This window comes from Erythrolamprus reginae, chromosome 2 (assembly GCF_031021105.1).
Source record: "Erythrolamprus reginae isolate rEryReg1 chromosome 2, rEryReg1.hap1, whole genome shotgun sequence".
Taxonomy (NCBI): domain Eukaryota; kingdom Metazoa; phylum Chordata; class Lepidosauria; order Squamata; family Dipsadidae; genus Erythrolamprus; species Erythrolamprus reginae.
The window spans coordinates 312,858,806-312,879,808 of record NC_091951.1 but is presented as its reverse complement, the minus strand read 5'-3'; positions in this window follow the sequence as shown (position 1 = coordinate 312,879,808).

Sequence of the window (21,003 nt, the reverse complement as noted above, 5' to 3'; positions counted from 1 at the left end):
ATTAGAAAGAAAAATGCCGCCTAACATTATTTTTATTTCCAAGACATAATTGTCCAATGGGCAGTTTTAGAAAATAAAAGCTTATTTTTCAGCAATTCCACTGCTGCACAGGGGAGTAGAGAAAAGAGATGAATGGACAGCAATTTTTCACACACACATACTCAATTCCAAATGAAAGTAATGTTTATTGTTAGAATCTATTGTTGGGTTAGCAGTTGAGTTGCCACATGCTGACATAAATCTGTGGCAGTTCAGGATTTCAGGGCCACCATGACAACCCACCCAAGTCATCAAGCACCCAACACATTCTATGGATTGCATATTTGATTTGTTTTTTGCCTTGGACCACTTGTAACTGGGACATTACCATCAGTCCTTTTCAATAGTTAAATCACTTCTCTGACTGTTTTTCTATCTCACCTGAGAAAGGCTGGTGCTGTTAGATTAGTTCAGGCAACTAATGGGCCCTAGGTGGTTCAAGAAAGAGGTTGGGGTTTTCCCTAAGGATCTACTAAACTATTTATTTATTTATTCATTCATTCATTCATTCATTCATTCATTCATTTATTTATTGGATTTGTATGCCGCCCCTCTCCGTAGACTCGGGGCGGCTAACAACAGTGATAAAAAACAGCATGTAACAATCCAATACTAAAATAACTTTTAAAAAACCTAATTATAAAACCAAACATACATACAAACATACCATGCGTAAATTGTAAAGGCCTAGGGGGAAAGAATATCTCAGTTCCCCCATGCCTGACGGCAGAGGTGGGTTTTTAGAAGCTTACGAAAGGTGAGGAGGATGGGGGCAATTCTAATCTCTAGGGGGAGTTGGTTCCAAAGGGCCGGGGCCACCACAGAGAAGGTTCTTCCCCTGGGTCCCGCCAAATGACATTGTTTAGTTGACGGGATCTGGAGAAGGCCCACTCTGTGGGACCTAACTGGTCGCTGGGATTCATGCAGCAGAAGGCGGTCCCTGAGATAAGTCAAAACTTTAGTCAAAACTTTAGTTAAAACCTGATGAGGGATCAAATTGTACCTTTGTCGCTTATCATTGTGTCAGTCCTGGTACATGAGATAATGGTTGTCTCTTTGATAGTGGTGGTGGATCTACTTATCTAGGAAGAGGCAGTTCAGCCCTCAAGAAGTCATAGGTGGTCCCAGCAGTCATGGACAATTTTTATCCAGTTTATAATTTTTATTTTCAAGGAAAGATTATCGGGCTGTGGGTCAAGAGTTGGATTATCTGGATCTTTTTTATTTGGGTTTTACACTAAAGTGAGACAGATTGATGGGGTTTGCCATTGACCTCTGGTAAAGCAAGGACAGGTTATCCTCAGTCTCCCAACAGCTTTTGATAATATTTGTCATTATAGCCTTCTGTACTGCTTATAGAGACTGATAATGGGAACCATTGGCTCCCTTCTTTCTGCATGAGAGCTTCCAATTGTCATTGATAACCGGATACAGATGAAGCCATAACTCCTAACCTATGGGGCACCTAAGGGATCTCATCCATTTTATTTAATATCTAATGTCATCTATCAGTTTGGTGGTCAGGCTGTAACTCTTGGACCTGAGTTATCCACAAAATGTCAAAATCCTGTCCAACATTAGGAGACTAGGAAGATCTAAATAGAATGGACCAGATTCAAGTTCAACCCTTGCAAGACTGAGCCAACTGTGTCTGTTATGGGAATGCTAGGGAATAGGGTTCTACTTCCCCAATTCAGAACCAATGCATAATAGGGAGGAGGGTTCTAGCTCTTGTTGAAATAGCAGGTGGCAGTTTGGCCAGGAAGGCCTTTGCACAGTTGTTATTATTATTATTATTATTATTATTATTATTATTATTATTATTATTATTATTTATTAGATTTGTATGCCGCCCCTCTCCGTAGACTCTGGGCGGCTTACAGCAATGATAAAAACAATATATAATAACAAATCTAATACTGTACTTGGAATCTAAAATAACAATAATACATTTAAAAAGTCCAAAAAACAAGAAACCCCAATACAGTATATAAAAACATACATTCAGTCATATCATACACAAAAAACTACATAGGCAGGGGGAGATGTTTCAGTTCCCCCACGCTTGATGACAGAGGTGGGTTTTAAGGAGTTTACGAAAGGCAAGGAGGGTGGGGGCAGTTCTAATCTCTGGAGGGAGCTGATTCCAGAGGGTCGGAGCCGCCACAAAGAAGGCTCTTCCCCTGGGTCCCGCCAAACGACATTGTTTAGTTGACGGGACCCAGAGGAGACCAACTCTGTGGGACCTAACCGGTCGCTGGGATTTGTGCGGCAGAAGGCGGTCTCGTACATACCCTGGTCCTTGTATGTTAGTTATATCTGTGCATGGACTACAAGGACTTCAAACAATCATTCATGCCATGCTAGCTTGCACATGGGCTATGTAATATGCTGCACATTGGGCTCTCCTTGCAAACCAGTCAGAAGTTACAGGGTTTCTGTGCCAGTACTGCTGGCAACCAACAACACAGCAAAATGCATGCCTGCCATAGTACAGTCATAGGTAAGCTCAGGCAAAACTTTGAGAAGAAAAGAGTCCTTTATACTGTACTGACATATGAAGACAGCAATTGCAGTGTAGTCAAAGGCTTGGCCCTGGTTGGGACCAGCAATCCAGCAAACAAGTAATAAACCCAAGAAAACCAACAAGGTGAGGTGAAATTCACAATTCTAAGCCTGGTACAGCAAGTAAACATGACAAAATGGAGGCTTGAACATTTTATTCTGGAATTTTCTGCTTGGAAGGGAGGTTAATAAATAAGCTGAGCCTCCGCTCAAATATAAAACTGAGGTTTCTTTGAGTCTACTGTCCTGCTGACCTGTTTTTGACCTGCATAGCTCAGCCCTTTGCGGCTGCATTTTTAAAGCCTTCCTCTGCTTGGAATTGGGTGACTGAACTTCAGCCTGAGAGTTCGTCATTTAAGATTTGTTTAAATTCTAGGTGCCCTATGTGGCACTTAGATGTGGAAGTCTCCTTTATTAAAGTAAAATATCTTTGACTAGTTACATAAATCTCTTTTCGTATGATTCTCTTAACCCTTTCTTACAATCATTTGGAATTGGAGAGAAAACAAATCCTCCACACAGATTAAAATCTGTCTTGGGCTCTTTGCCTGCATTCCGCAACTCTATTTGTGACTGAAAGGGTGCTTAGAAACAACTAATTAGTGTTTGTACATACACCATCAATTTCAGAGTGTCATTCCAATGAAAGGAGGTAAAGAGTTGTGAAATAGGTTCCCTTCCGCAGCCATTTACACTCACCAAACTATCAGGTAGTTTATTGGTGACTCAAATTTACTCACAGCTCATTAAATTTTAGAGTAGTGGAACTGGATGCAGTTGTTCTCTTTTGTAAAGTTATTGTCAAAGAAGTAAGGTTTTTTTTAATTCCTTGAATGACAGAGTGCGCTGAAAACATCTTCACTTCTTGGCTGCTTCCATTTAGAAAATAGTTCCAACAATTCTGTTGTCACTGAGAGATGCCACACTAGTTTTCTTCCAATGTTAATATGTCTTGGTGGTGCTTGCAGAGGAGAGAGAAACGGGTGGGTTCTAACTTACCTCACCGCCGGTTTGCTTCCCACTGCATTGCGTGGCTGCGCTTGCAGGTGTATGTGCAGTGCCAACAATTTATAATTTTTTTAAAAAGCCAAAAATAAGAAGGTGGTGCACACACTGTGCCAGAAACACATCTTTTGTGCACATGCAGAAGGAAAATATCAACAAAAAATTCCAAAACAAAATTTTCCCCAAAATCTAAAAAAATGATGGTGCCATTCACAGATCAGCATCAACAGAAACAGCTGCATGATGTCACCAGCGGTTTGCTACCAGTCCTATAGAACTGGTGCAAACTGGAAGGAACCCACCTCTGGAGCAAAAAGATCAAGAGGGTGACCTTAGCTATACAATTAGCAGCCATTTTCTCTCTCTCTTTTAAAATTTACTGCCCTACAGACACCCTAAGTTTAAATCAGAGTCCAAGGCAAATATTTCCAATTTATTCTTGGAGCCATTTTGGCACAACTCTGGGGAAACCCAGATCTGATTTCACCAGGATTTCTACTTCCAGGTTACAGTTCATTTTCCTGCCCCACACCCATGAGTTCATCACATGGACCGCTAATCTTCTGCCATCGGGTCCGTACACGCCCATCTTCTTCAGCCCCGGTGCTGACAAAAGATGACCTTGAAACTCTAAAAGGAATTTATTTTGTCTGCCTCTAACTCTTCCTGCAATTGCCTCTCCCCTCTTCCCACAGCAAGAAACATTCCAAAATAACATAGCATAATGTGGTAGGCCAAAACTTCCAAACATTCTGGCTTTGGCCTGACAAACAGTCCATTAACCAAAGATTATATTCTATTCCTCTCAATCCTTACTATGACATCCACATTTTAAAATTACTTGGGGTGGGGGAGGGAGTAGCAATTTTTGGAATTGACATTGTACAATTAATATTCCAAATTTAGTTCTCAATCAAAGTAGTTCTAGAGATGGTCTAATATGTCACTTTTGCTATAGCTAAGGAGTGTTCTTTTTTAAAAATATATCCTTTATTCTGTTTCTAATTTATTATTAAATTTATTATCTGCTCTTCTACCTACACAGGTACACAGGAAAGTTCAAATAAAATGCAGTACAAAATAATAAAAATGACAATTAATCAACTGGGTCCCATTGGGATTGGGTGGCATAGAACAATCATTTATCATTTATCATTTATCATTTATCATTTATCATTTATCATTTATCATTTATCATTTATCATTTATCATTTATCATTTATCATTTATCATTTATCATTTATCATTTATCATTTATCATTTATCATTTATCATTTATCATTTATCATTTATCATTTAATAAAATAAATAAACTAACAAATCAACACATGTTAAACACAAATTAATTAATTAATTAATCAATTAATTAATTAATTAATTAAAATACCTGCCATTTATACAAATTTTGGGTTTGTTAGAAAAAAATTAAAAAACTTTTGTAAAAAAAAAGAATTTTGGTAAATACTAAACAATGAATAAAATATAATTTGTCTGTGGTACTTAGGAACATGGACAGGACTAAGTTACTCTTTTCTGTCTACAAAGACCATCTTTTCTGCGGTGAGGAGCAGGGAAGAAATTTGATTTAGCTCTATAAACAGGGTTGAATACTCAGAAATACAAATTTTGTGATTGTTTTAAAAAAAATGAGTATAATTTAGCATTTTTTAAAATTAAGCATTATGTTAAAGCCTTTCAATTCTGTTGTTTCAGTTTTATGAAACTCCTATTTACTTTATAGTTTGTGAATGAAATGCATCTCTGATCTAATTTCTCAGATGATTTATGATTAAGTTTTGAAATTGTATAATTTCTCCTGTCCATTAATGGTATATTCTCTTGATTTCAGCCTATACGTTGTGTAAAATGCTGGATTTCAATATCTCAGACTGTGTTCTGAAATTTTCACCTATTAATGCTGTTCTGTTCGAAAAAACTTCCTAATGTTATGTTCCCGGGTCTATTTGACCCGGACTGCAAATTGATCATTTTAGGTACTTATATTTGGTCTTTTTGAAAGCTTTTTTCACCTGGAAACATGTTTGAACATTTCTGCACACAATGGAATGAAAATTGAACTGAAACAATTAATCCTTATTGGTTTATTTTGCACATAAATGTGCCTCCCCCCCGTTTTTTGTGAAAGTTTTTTTCAATTTATGGATAGTTTTGCTTGCAAAATCCATTCTATTTTACTAAAGTTGGTGTGGGATTGGTAGCTTGAACATTTCTGCACACAATGATATGAAAATTGAACTGAGAAAATTAGTCCTTATTGGTTTATTTTGCACATAAATGTGCCTCCCCCCCGTTTCTGTGACATAGTCTTCACTTTATGGATAGTTTTGCTACCAGAATACATTCAATTTTGCTAAAGTTGGTGTGGGATTTGTAGCTTGAACATTTCTGAACATAATGATATGAAAATTGAAGTGGAAAAATTGATGCATATTGGTTTATTTTGCTGTTAATTTCAAACTTACATACTTTTTTTAGTAAAATGGATTTCTTTCATAAAATTAGTTATCTGGCTACAATGTGGTTGATTTTCAAAAGGATATTCCAAATATTTCTAGACAAATATGTATAAACAGTGACAATAATGGCACAGAGCAAGGCTGGGGGGGGGGTCCCTTTTGTGGCAAAAATAAACCAATAAGAACCATTTTTTTCAGTTCATTTATATTTTTCTTATATTCAGAAATGTTCAATTTAGTATATCAAACCTTTTGGGGGAAAATTCCTTAGGGATTTGTAGCCTTAAAAAATAGAAATTGACACGAAATTCAGAAAGGATGGGGGGAGGGGCTTTTTGATCAAAATAAAAATATAAGTCTCAATTTTTCCAGTTCAATTTTCATATCATTATGTTCATAAATGTTCAAACTAGTTTTCCAGTTGAAAAAGTTTTCAAAAAGATCAAATTCAAGTACCTAAAAAAAATATTTTTGGTCCGGTCATATACGAACAGAAACAGATTCGAAGTTATGATTTTTTTTTGCCCAGAAAACAATTAGCCACCACCCCAAAAATATTTTTTGATGATCAGCATTGTTAAATTGAGTAAATGGATGCCTAAGATTTTAAAGAATATTTCGGATTTGGAGCATTAAAAAAAAAAAAGTGAAAATGGTTGCAAGCAGCCGAGGGGGGGGGGGGGGAGGCCTTATTTCTGATGTTAAAAAACCAGTAAGAATCATTTTTTTCAGTTCCTTTATATTTTTCTTATATTCAGAAATGTTCAAGGTACCATTCCCACACCAACTCCAGTAAAATAGACTGCATTTTGCAAGCAAAACTATCCATAAATTGAAAAAAACTTTCACAAAAACGGGGGGGAGGCACATTTATGTGCAAAATAAACCAATAAGGATTAATTTTTTCAGTTCAATTTTCATTCCATTGTGTGCAGAAATGTTCAAACATGTTTCCAGGTGAAAAAAGCTTTCAAAAAGACCAAATATAAGTACCTAAAATGATCAATTTGCAGTCCGGGTCAAATAGACCCGGGAACATAACATTAGGGAGGTTTTTTTTTTCAGCAAGAAAGAAACCTCCCACCCCCCCAAAAAAATTCTCATAGAGAGAACCCCTGAAATGATGAAAAGTCATGAAATTTCAAGTTTCAGATATGCAGGGAAATTTTTTTACAGGGTCTCAAACTTTGATTTCGGGTCTCACAGACCCGAACAGAACAGCAGGGTTTTAAAAAAATTGAAAAATTTCTCAAAGTATGTTTGACCAAAAAATATGAGTTGGTTTATACAAAATGAGATGAATAGTTCCTCTATCTCAGTCTAGACTTCTAGACTGGTGGTCAAATTACTTCTATATTTTTAAAAATCATTTTCATATAATATGATACCAAAAAAGAATGTTTTTCATTTTTTTCCAAAGAAGAAACACTACATGAAATTCTAATAGATAAGAGCATTGGACTCTTGCACCCCAATAATTATGAACTAAGAGAAAAATATACAAATATCCTGTTTTCTTTTATCCTATCACCTCTTCTCTTTGACTAACTACGCATTAGTTTAATCCCTTGAGGAGATATAATGAGAGAACTCCTCAGGGGCTTTTTCGCAACAGGAAGCTTGGACAGCGAGAGAGCTGTAGCAGTGTGCTAGAGTGACATATAACAAGAAAAGAGGGGGGAGACTCAACAGCACTTCCACCTCTGGCCCCTAACAATGGTAAACTAACCTTTAAAACACCAATACAATCATGTTGAAATACATTAAAAACATTCTGAACGTGAGGTTGAAAAACAGAAGTCTCTTTTGGTGATGAAGAAGAAAAATTAGGAAAATGGAAGTCATGGTTTAACACAGTTTCTATATTAACTGACAATGGATTAGTTTGATTTTTATGCCAAGCTGAAGAATTTTTCCATACATACAGCAGTTTCTGTTCTGTTTTCAATACAAATGGATATCTATAAACCTTGCTTCATTCTAGCACTGCCAAAACACATACCAATTTTGATAGAGAATCAGGTATACTCCATCCATGTGCAAAAATAACACCTATTTGACCGTGGTTTTTAAAAAATGCATCAAGTATTTACAAGGTGCTTTGACTGGACAAAGACACCATGCAGCTCTGAAATATAGTTAACTAGTTTACAGTTGGAACAAAGACTAGGAAAAACCCTGGGCAGAAAATTATACTAGGCAAAAAATTGTTAAGAAAGTCAGCTAGAGCGCTTTCACACATTCATTCAGCTAGGCAATTCATGAAACAATTGCGAAGTCCTCCTTATTGTGAAGTGTCCATTTGTTGTGTGCGTCTCTGTATGTAAACCACCAGGCTTATTTTTCTCTTTAATTCATTCCCTTTACTGCAAGGAACAAGGGCTCTGTTTTTATCCTCAATGTTAGGATGGCTTTCTAAGCAGTACAGTACTTCACACAAAAGCAAGAGGCACTGCACACAACCCATTTGCCTAATCATTTCTGGCGGATGGAGAGTGGGTGGAGGCGCAGGTGGTATAAATATACTAGTGGAAGGCACACCTATTACTAAGGCAACCAAGAACTATTAGTGGTCCTAATGGGATCTGCATTTCCTTAAGCCTTAAATTACTACTGTGTGGTATGAAGCGGAACAAGCATAAACATATTTTCCTCTTACTCCAGATGGCAGCATTGCAAGGAAATAAGAGTTCATTATTGGTAGATCTTTCTTCAGTCCAGAAATGGCTGAACCAGCTTGTCACTTCCAAAGTATTATTTTGCTACCATTAGATCTTATTTAAATACATAACACAAATATTTGTAATACAGTATTTATAATTTTGGGCTCCCTGCTTATTGATCTCTAGCAATAGCATTTAGACTTATATTTATTTATTTTATTTATTTATTGGATTTGTACACCGCCCCTCTCCGTAGACTCGGGGCGGCTAACAACAATGATAAAAACAGCATGTAACAATCCAATCCAATACTAAAATAACTAAAAAAAACCTTATTATAAAAACCAAACATACATACAGACATACCATGCGTAAATTGTAAAGGCCTAGGGGGAAAGAATATCTCAGTTCCCCCATGCCTGTCGGCAGAGGTGGGTTTTAAGAATTTTATGAAAGGTAAGGAGGGTGGGGGCAATTCTAATCTCTGGGGAGAGTTGGTTCCAAAGGGCCGGGGCCACCACAGAGAAGGCTCTTCCCCTTTACAGCCCTTTCTAAGCTGTTTATCAAGTCAGCATAATTGATCTTTAAGAGTCTCATTATTACCTATATTTTTAAAAAATAAAAAATTGAAGAAAGTTTTGGTTTAACACTGAGGGCGGAGTTTCATTGTTGTGGTGTCGTCATTTGTTCTTTAAAATGGCACTGAGAAGACCTGTGGACTGGCAATGGCGTCCCATTTCACCCATGAGTGTAATAACCTCAAATCTCCATAAGCAAGGCTGTACAAAGCTTCAGACATTATTGGAAAGAGATTATTTGGAAAACTCAGGAGCAGGAATGCAGTAGAGATGTGTTTAATTATGGGTCAAAGTTATGATGGTGCTGAAAAAAGTGGCTTATGACTCATCCTTGAAGTTACAACGATTGTGATATCTCCACAACCATATGATCACAATTCCAGCAGACAACCAGCTTTGCATTTATGATATTTGCAGCATCCTGCAATCATGTGTTCACAATTTTCAACCTTCTTAGCTGGCTTCTAATAATAGCAATAGCATTTATATTTATATACCATTACTGCCCTTTCTAAGCAGTTTACAGAGAGTAAACATATTGCCCTCAACAAACTGGGTCCTCATTTTACCAACCTTGGAAGGATGGAAGGTTGAGTCAAGCTTAGGCCTACTGAGATTCGATCTGCCAAGCTGCTGTCACCCTACGTCTGACATCTGCAGAAGTAGCTTGCAGTACTGTACTCTAACTCTGTGATGGCGAACCTATGGCATGCATGCTACAATTTTGGTGGACACATGAGCTCATGTCCGGTGCACATGTGTGCATTGGCCAGGTGATTTTCAAACCTTCTAGGCCCACTGACAGTCGGGAACCAGCCTGTTTTCAGCCTCCGGAAGGGTGAGGAAGACCCATTTTTTTGGCCTCCTCCCCCTGGAGGTTGGAAACATCCCATTTGCCGACTTCCAGTTGGACTGAAAGTCCCCTTTTTTGCCCTCCTGAGGTTCCTAGAAAGACTCTGAACCCTGGGGAGAGCAAAACATGGGTTTGCCATTGTGTGCCAGGGGCAGGGTCATGCGTGCATGCACAGGTTGCCACATGGAATTATGGGTGTGGGTACTCATGCTCCCACCTTTTGGCACGCAAACGAAAAAAAAAGCTTTGCCATCACTGCTCTAACCACTGCACCACCGAGGCTCAATAAAGGAGAGAAGGTTGCAAATTGTGATCACATGACATTATGCTTAATGACCATGGCAAAAAAATATCATAAAATCAGGTGCAGTCACTTAATAAATAAATAGTCACAAATCATCTGCTTTAATGAGAGCAGAAAGGTATTTTGTTCTCTTTGACAAAGTAAATCTGAACATTGGTATGTTTAAAGTAATATTTTCCCCTTAAGCCATTTCCTTTCATTGCACTTTTAAGATATGTAAAATTTATTATACTTTGTTACATGGAGACAAGTTCAGTGAAGCTGTTATAGATGAGATTTCAGATGTAAACACAACTCCTCCCTTTTCTGGTTCTTTTATTTATTTATTTGCCACTAACCAGCCTCCTCTACAGCCATTTCTATCCCGACATTTATCTTATCAAGTAATACTTCATTTCTTGACTTAGGTTTAAATCAGAATCAAAACAAGAGCAAATTAATAACAGAGTATGTTAAATTGCCAGCACAGTTTATAGCTCATTCATCCTCAAAGTGTTTAAAATTCTGAAAAAGTATGATTAAAAGCAGGATTTTAATAGTAGCGTCAGGTGAGAAATGGTTGAAACTGCACACATAAAAACACTTCAGGCAATCAGGTCTCAACAAAGTGATAGGTTCTTAACATATTTCTATAGTAGTTGATAAGGTATTTTAATTTGAGGAAACCTTAATCTGCATAATTATCTTCCTTTCCCCTCTGCCTCAACCAGTTTAAATCCTGCATATATAGCCATACTATGCCTCTGATGAGGTTAGCTGCCACACACAAAGGTTTGTCTTATTTAACGCAATGTGATAGTCATAGAAAGTATTGCAAAAATCTTTCAGTTTTCAACTGAAACCAAGAATAAACTTACAGTATATAAGACACACATAATAAATCATTGCATTTCCTGAGTTATTATTAGATGTTTTGAACGATCTTAACTAAGATATTCCTAGGTTTCTGTGCCAAAAATATAAAATTCCTGAAGATAATAACTTATGCATTTATTTATTTAAATGCTTCTGTTATTCAGATAGAGAGAGAGATTAAATCCAATTGTGCAAGGTTTATGATTGATTTAGTATAGTAGATGACTACTGCCCCTCAGTGGTTAATATCAATACAACATGACAGGAAGCCATTCCTGAATGAAACTCCTACTATACTCAACAAGAAGTGGGAGGAGATATGAAACATATCTGTAGAGTGATAGCCATCACTCTGCTAAAAAAATAATTCCCTCACCACTGTCACTAAGGCTTCATTACTATTAGTCTTCCCATTGTTACTATCACCCATCTCCTCCCACTTATGACTGCATGACTGTAACTTATTGCTTGTATCCTTATGATTTATATTAATATTTATTGTTTCCTGATTGCTTATTTGTACCCTATGACAATCATTAAATCTTTTACCTCATGATTCTTGATGAATGTATCTTGTCTTTTTATGTACACCTATAGCATATGCACCAAAGACAAATTCCTTGTGTGTCCAATCATACTTGACCAATAAAGAATTCTGTTCTGTTCTGTTCTATTCTCTTCTAGAGATAATTTTTTAAAAAAACAAAAAAAAACTATTCCTTGTAATGGCCTTTATAAACCATAGAGTTAGCTTGATGAAACTATACAAGAACCGGGGCAAAAGGGGTGAAACATTTTTAAATCCTGGAAAACAAGATATTAGTCAGCTCAGGCAGGCAATTTCCCATCTGGTGGGAAAATAATAATAATAATAATAATAATAATAATAATAATAATAATAATAATAAGAAGAAGAAGAAGAAGAACTATTACTACTACTAATACTACTAATATTACTACTACTACTACTACTACTACTACTACTACTACTACTAGAACTACAACAAACAACAGCAACAAACAACAGCAACAACAGAGTTGGAAGGGACCTTGGAGGTCTGCTAGTCCAACACTCTGCTTAGGAAGGAAACCCTACACTACCTCAGACAAATGGTTATCCAACATCTTCATAAAAACTTCCAGTGTTGAAGCATTCACAACTTCTGGAGGCAAGCTGTTCCACTAATTAATTGTTCTAACTGTCAGGAAATTTCTCCTTAGTTCTAAGTTACTTCTCTCTTTGTTTAATATCTATGCATTGCTTCTTCATCTACCTTCAGGTCCTTTAGAGAATAGGATGACTCCTTCTTATTTGTCGCAATATAAGGTAGAGAGGACACAATCAGATTTGGAAGATTCTGTTAATATATCTAATCTCAATAAAGATAGCTTTAGCCTTCCTATGGATCTCATTTTTTGTCTGACTTAACTGGTGGGACATTAGGTCAGTATTTTCCACATCACAAAAATCATCTTTGAGGATCTCCCAAGCCGACCTGAAAACCATTGTATTCCCTATCCCACCTCCCACTCCACTTTTTTCCCCCAACTGATCTTTAGACTTATTTTCCACAAATGTAAGATGAATTCATTTGTATCCCTCCATTGCTTATGTTATGCCACAAACTACCAATACTTAAATGAAGGAACATGTTTACTTTATAACCCACCTTTCATTTAGGACCACACTGTGATATGTATGCAACTCTCTCCCTTACTGTTTCTCTACAACAGGGCCCCCCAAACTGGTCACCTTTAAGAGTTGTGGACTTCAAGCCCCAGAATTCTGGAACATGAAGTTCACAACTCTTAAAGGTGACAAGTTTGAAGACCTCTGCCCTATAACAACCTTTTTTCCCCATTATGGACTACCAGTATACAGGTTTGTCCCCTTCTTATCAAAGACAAGAATAAGGTTTTTAACATTGTTTATAATCTAAGAGTTGTTGAACTGCTGGTTATTCGTGTTTTATTTTATAATTAAGCTTTGTAAGCTGTTCAGAAACATAAAATGGAAGCAGGAAGTATTCTTATTGAATTAATAAATGTAGAGGCTACACAAATTAAAAATGACCTTACATAACATACATTTAAAGATGAGAAAGAACTATAAAACTGAGCCAAAAGGAAGCATGTATGTCCATAAAATATTCAATCTATCAACAAAATAAAACAACCAATGGCATCTTTACTCACTTTTTTGCCAAACTGGAGAGAAGAGCTTCAAAGACTTTCAGAATGATATCAAGGATGGAGTTTTATGGGAATGATGTTCCAGAGAGCAGGTGTTATAATTCTCAGCAGATGGCAACATTTAATCAAAGGAGGATGGAGTAAATCTATTCTGCCTTGTCTCACTGACTGAGAGGAACTATTAGAGGCAGGCAGTTTCTTAAAAAGCCAGATTCTGTATCACTTAGGCTTTCTAATTGATAATCAGCACCAAGGATGAAATCCAGTAGGTTCTGGAGAACCAGTAGCTGAAATTTTGAGTAGTTCAGAGGACCAGCAAATACCACCTCTGGCTGGTTCCAGAGTGGGCTTGGAATAGGGATTTTGCAGTATACTTCCCCTGCCATATCCACCAAGCCACACCATGGCCACCAAGCCACGCCCACAGAACCAATAATAAAATTTGGATTTCACCACTGATCAGCATCCTGATTTGCATCAGAAAGCCACCTGTCAAACAGCAGCTTGTGGAGCAGTAGTAACATTGTGCATACCAGCAGATGCTAACCTCGGCATTTACCATCAGATTCTACATCCAGGCGGCCTTCGGAACAGCTGCAAGTAATTCATAGTAAATACAATAAGCAAGCATGCAAAGAAACCTATTAGCGGTATCAGGGGGAAAAATTATGCTGACATCATTACATTGCTGTAATAATGTCAGCAATCAGCAAACATGATCTAAGTATTGCCCACAAGATCATATGCTGCAATGTCCTGCCTGTCAACGACTACTTTATCTTCAACCACAACAACACAAGAGCACATAACCGATTCAAGCTCAATATTAACCGCTCCAAACTTGACTGTAAAAAGTACGACTTTAGTAATAGAGTTGTTGAAGCGTGGAACTCATTACCGGACTCCATAGTGTCATCCCCTAACCCCCAACATTTTACCCTTAGACTGTCCACGGTTGACCTCTCCAGATTCCTAAGAGGTCAGTAAGGGGTGTGCATAAGTGCACTAGAGTGCCTTCCGACCCCTGTCCTATTGTCTCTCCTATATCCCATATATCTTCTCTTCTATCCCTATATCTTTCTTCTATTCTCTCATTGATTATTTTATCCTATACTGTCTTTTCTGTTCTTTCTCTAATTATATTTCCTTGAAGGTGTCCTCTATTACCTTCATTGTGTATTATTGTGTATTGGACAAAATAAATAAATAAATAAATAAATCTGGCTCAGATAGCTGCAAGGTCCTTGTTCTTCATTTTCCTCATTTGGGACTATATGTTCTGGTTTTTGGCCTCACACCATATCATTAGTTCACCCCTCATCCCCACCCTCCCATTTCCTCAGTCACATTAGGTAGTTCTCAATCTTTTTGCAGTGGTTCTCAATCTTTCTAATGCTGCGACCCCTTAATACAGTTCCTCATGTTGTGGTGACCCCCAACCATAAGTCTAGCACCAATTCTCCCAACAGAGCTTTAAGCTGATTGGCAGGAAGGTCAGAGGTTACACCAACCCCTCACTGTAAATGCCTGATTGGTTGGATTGTAAAAGATGTTCCAAGGCGCCAGAATAGAAGCTTTAGTTCCTAACACCATTAGGAACATATACATCAGCATTGGTAGTCAGAGTATGTTACTTTCCATTGTCATGTTTTAAAGCCATTAAAATTGACTGGGATTATTGCCAAAGTGAATACCACAATTAAGCCATGTGCTGTACTGAATTTCCTTCTCTTGGTCTTCAATCTCTCTAAAATTAATTTTAGTGGAGGATCTTGAGTTCTACACAATGGTATTATATACTTCAATCCTGTTATGTTCCTCTTCATTTCAAGCCGAAAGTCCCAATGAAACCTTAGTTTCATTTCCTAATCCTCGGAGAGGGGCAGCATACAAATCCAATTAAACTAAACTGTATACCTGTTCATTTTTGTCAACTTGACAGTGAAGTTTCTATTTTTCAACCTTATGAAAATATTTTTGACAATCTGCTCCTAGAAGAGTACATTTTCCAACATATATTGAAATAGCTGGACTCTCCCTTGATCACAATATATAGGATTTCTGGACTCTGGACTAAAATTCATTGTGAGTGTTTATCAGCGCTTGGACAACAGTAGCTGTGAGCCAATTCCCAGTTACTGGGTTAGTAATTGGATTGATTACGGGACATCGTTCTTGGATTGCATTCCAAGTGTGCCTTGTTTGTACAAGAAATCCCTTTGAAGTTTAAAAGGCAGTTTTTTCTTCTCTTCTGTTGATAAAGAACATTTATTTGCATTATATTCTCTGTGTGTGTCTGCTTGGATTAATTTACCTGTAATTAAGGGCGTGCGGCACACGCCGGCAGAACAATATCCAGTCATATTAAAAACAGGATGAGTTTATTCAAGAAGAGCTTATTTTATATCTTGTGCTTAGTTAGTGTTCTGTCGGACTCTCTGGTAGAATCCTCCCAAAAATTCACAGGTACAAATTTCAGACACACAAACGTTTGAAAATTCAAAACAATGTTCTTTATAATGAAAATTCACTTAACCTAAGCCCTCTTTTGGTATAGCAAAGAGCACTCGTCTCCAAACAAACTGGTAATTTGTACAAGTCCCTTATCAGTTCTGTGATACTTAGCTTGCAGCTGTGAGGCAATTCACAGTCCTTCTTCTTTCACAAAGTGAAACACACTTTGCCCTGGTTTAGTTTCAAAGCGGAGAAAAATCAGCACACAAAAGGTCAAAGTCAGTAAAGCAGTCACGAAACACAAGGATCAGATAATCCTCCACAATGGCCAAACCCACAGGCTGCTATTTATAGCAGCCTCACTAATTACCACAGCCTCACCCAACCACAGGTGGCCTCATTTTTTTTGATAATAATCTCTCAGTTGTTGTTGCCTATGCATCGCTCGCCACATGCGTGGCTGTATCATTAACGCTTGTTCTGAATCCAAGGAGGAGCTAGATAATTGATCTCCTTCTGAGCTGTCTGCCACACTCTCCTCCTCCCTGTCACTCATGTCTTCTTAGTCAGATGAGCCTTCATCAGCATATTCCACCGGGGGCAAAACAGGCCTGCAGCACGTGGATGTCTCCCCCACATCCATAGTCCTTGGGGCAGGAGCTGGGCCAGAGCTAACCACAACAGTTAGTAGACTACAGTAAATCCTGATAATTCTATCATAACATATCACTACCACAACCAGTTATGCAGTTTACACAAGTGTCTATAATCTGGTCCCATTTCTACTCTTGTTATTTAACCGCCCAAGGCCATTTCCAGTTTTGGTGCATTGGCAGTCTAACATCTAACTACAATCACTACTTAAACTATGAATTTTACCCCAGGAGAGATGTAGACCCCTCTGAGGTGGGTTGAATGAGCTCCTATCCACATAACAGGATTGCTGTTCATTAGCACATTGATAAACCCACGAGATTGTAATAAAGCTGAAATGCCACCCAGAACTCCTTGGAGGAAAGCCAATAAATATATGTGGCCTCTTCAGAATCCAAACCTCGCATATGAACTGAATAAAAAAATTCTCGCAGCCAACCCACACTCAGTAAAAGACCTTGGAATACTAATATCAAACGACCTAAGTGCTAAAGCCCACTGCAACAATATCGCCAAAAAGGCTCCCAGAGTTGTTAACCTGATCCTACGTAGCTTCTGCTCCGGCAATCTCTCACTACTGACTAGAGCCTACAAAACCTATGTCAGACCCATTCTCGAATACAGCTCATCTGTCTGGAACCCACACCACATCTCAGACATCAACACTCTCGAAAACGTCCAAAGATATTTCACCAAAAGAGCCCTCCACTCTTCCACTCGAAACAGAGTACCCTACGAAAATAGACTAACTATCCTGGATCTTGAAAACTTAGAACTGCAGCGCCTAAAACAAGATTTAAATATTGCCCACAAGATCATATGCTGCAACGTCCTTCCGGTCAACGACTACTTCAGCTTCAACCGCAACAACACAAGAGCACACACCAGATTCAAACTTAATATTAACCGCTCCAAACTTGACTGTAAAAAATATGACTTTAACAATCGAGTTGTCGAAGCGTGGAACTCATTACCAGACTCAATAGTGTCAACCCCTAACTCCAACACTTCTCCCTTAGACTCTCCACGATTGGCCTCTCCAGGTTCCTAAGAGGCCAGTAAGGGGCGTATATAAGTGCACTGATGTGCCTATCGTCCCCTGTCCAATTGTCTTTCCTTATCTCATATATCATATATATTCTCTCCTTATCTATATATATATCATATATATTCTCTCCTTATCTCTTATATCATATATATTCTCTCCCTCCCATCTACTTCTCTTCTTTTTACTTTCTATCGTTATATATATTACTTAATGTCTATTCTCTTCCATATGTATTGTATATTGGACAAAGAATAAATAAAAAAATAAATAAAATAAATAAATAATAAATAAAATATCAGAATCTAATCTGCTGTTGCTTAATTTAATGGCATACATGCCTACATGAAACAACACATTTAATTTGCCATTGTTCTCTTGCAAAAAGTGAAAGGATAAGAGTTGAAAACTGTTTCAAATGGAGAGAAAGATCTGTTAAAAAACAAAGTAACCTCAGTATACCCAGAAAGACAAGAGGAACAATAGCTGCATTAAAAACTCCTTGTTGGCAGCGGCAGCAACTGCACTGTGGCAAACATTTGGAATGAATAGTGGTAGGAAATAGGAGTCCTGCCACAGCTTCCCAGAAATCTTGTAGCAACATTAAGAAAATCCCCCAGCAAGCTGACTCCTGTGTCGAAAGGAAAATTCAATTCATTTATGCCAGCAGCTATTTTGGAAATGTTGTACAAGAGGGATTAGTGTACTTCACACTCAGCTTTGAATACTGAACAAAACTTACACTAAGGCAAGAAATGTGTTTACAGGGGAAAGATGAGGTTTCTTGTGTTAGACCCTAATCAGTTTTAAAAATTATCCTCTTACCTCCACCTCCACCTGCAAAATGAGATGCAAAATGAGATGATAAATACATGGAACATTACCAATTTCCAATTACATCCGCCATCCATGTGATTTGGACAATACGCAGAAAGCAAGTATCAAACTATCTTAAGCTAAGTGTTTCTAATCTGTTTTAATTCATGTTTTTTTATTTTTTTTATTTTTTTTAAATATAGTTTATTGTTTTTTTAAGAAAAGAAAAAAAAAGAAAAGAGAGGGAAATAGGGATACAGAAAAGTAAGGGGGATACAGAACAATAGACATGTTTCAACATAAGATATATACCGTAACTTATTATCTATCAATTCTAAACATTCAACTGTGTATTTTCATGTTATACTTAATATTTATCGTTTTATGGTTTCATATCTATAGATTTGCTTAGAGATGTAGTAGTATGGTTAGGTAAGATAGGATGTGATTTGGGTGGGAAAAGGGAAGGGGGTAGTACCTGCAATATAGCAGGAGTATGTAGTTTAACGACATATTATTTGATTACAGTGTTATGGCAGTGAATGTGTATATTGAGGGATAGTTGTATGTTAATTCATGTTTAATATGTATTTGAAACTGCTACTTGGAAGAGGTTCAGTCTTCCTGTGATTTTCTTGAAGACTATTACATCAAGAATGCATTCAGATGTGATATGTAGTGCTTTTCCTACATTGGTAAGTATTCCACCTTTTACAGTCACAACTGAAAGCTGTAAACTAAAGCAATATTTTTCAGCATTAGACTGGCAAAATTAAGAAGTTTGGACTTCGATTCCCAGAATTCCATAGCAAATGTGGTTCCAGTTTTCAATAGTAGGCATTTATTATAAGTAATGCAACACAATAATAAATGCTGCTTGATTAGTTTTGGATGGACTACATGTTGTCTGAGGCCATAACAATATAAGTCAAAAGCTAAAATTGTCACTTCAATCCCTTCTTGTTATGTTCTAATATTACGACTACTTTTATTTTAAGAGTGCATAGTATTGGAAAGGTAACTGTTGTGAGCCGCCCCGAGTCTACGGAGAGGGGTGGCATACAAATCTAATTAATAATAATAATAATAATAATAATAATAATAATAATAATAATAATAATAATAATAACTATCCTCCAAAAGTACAGTATTGTCCCCACCTTCCCAGCCTTTCATAAAGCCTTAAAAATGCACCTCTGCCGACAGGCCTCAGGTCATTGAATTTTAACATCTACCCCGGCCTATGATTGAATTGATAAAGTATGCTAATATCAAATGTGAATGATTGGTTTTTAAATGAATTGGGGTTTAGAATATGACACTTGTTAGTTTTTTACATGTTTCTATATTTAATGTTTTCTGAGTATTTTAAATGTTAGATTTCTCGCATATTGTATTTGCCTTGTTGTAAGCCGCCCTGAGTCTCAGGAGAAGGGTGTCATAGAAATCTAATTAATAAATAAATAAATAATAAATTGTTCTTCAGGGACGATTGTGGTGGTGATGATTATGGTTTTTTATTCCACGTGTATGGTTGATCAGTTCAAGGCAGCAAGTGTACCTAATTGTCTTGCATCCTATTTTCCCCACAACAACAATCCTGTGGGGTGGACTGAGCTAGGAGAGAATCCAAAGTCACCCAGTTGGCTTCCATGTCTAAGAGAGACCTAGTCTCCTGGTGAAAGAGGCTAAAAGAACTATACTGCCATATGAAAATGTTGTGTAAACAACAAAGTAGGACTTGATTATCTCCGAGACCGCCTTCTGCCGCACGAATCCAGGCATCCGGTTAGATGTCACAGAGTTGGTCTCCTCAGGGTCCCATCAGCCAGACAATGCCGGCTGGCGGGGCCTAGGGGGAAGAGCTTTCTCTGTGGGAACCCTGGCCCTGTGAAATCAACTCCCCCTAGAGATTTGCACTGCCCCCACCTTCCTTGCCTTCCATAAGAATTTGAAAACACATTTATGTTGCTAGGCTTGGGGTCATTACACCCCAGCCTCTGCTCAATGAATGTATTCGGTGTGATAGTGACTCTTTGATTTAAAATATTTAGTTTTTAAGATAATTGTTAAGTTAATTATTCTATTAATTGGCTTAGAAATGTTTTATATATTGTATCTTTTTATCAAAATGTTGTAAGCTGCCCCAAGTCCATTGAGAGGAGTGGCATATAAGTCCAATAAATAAATAAATAAATAAATAAATAAATAAATGAATGAATGAATGAATGAATGAATGAATGAACGAACGAACGAACGAACAAACAAACAAACAAACAAACAAACAAACAAACAAATAGTTGCCACATTGACCCATTTCGTATCCATGGAATTTGTGTGCGATATCAGTGGCAGGTTCATTGCAATCACCGATGCTAATGAGGACTCAGATTGTTGGGGACAATATGGTTACTCTCTGTAAACCTCTTAGAGAGGACTGTAAATCACTGTGAAGTGATATATAAGTCTAAATGCTAAATGCTAAATCTCTTGTTGAATAAG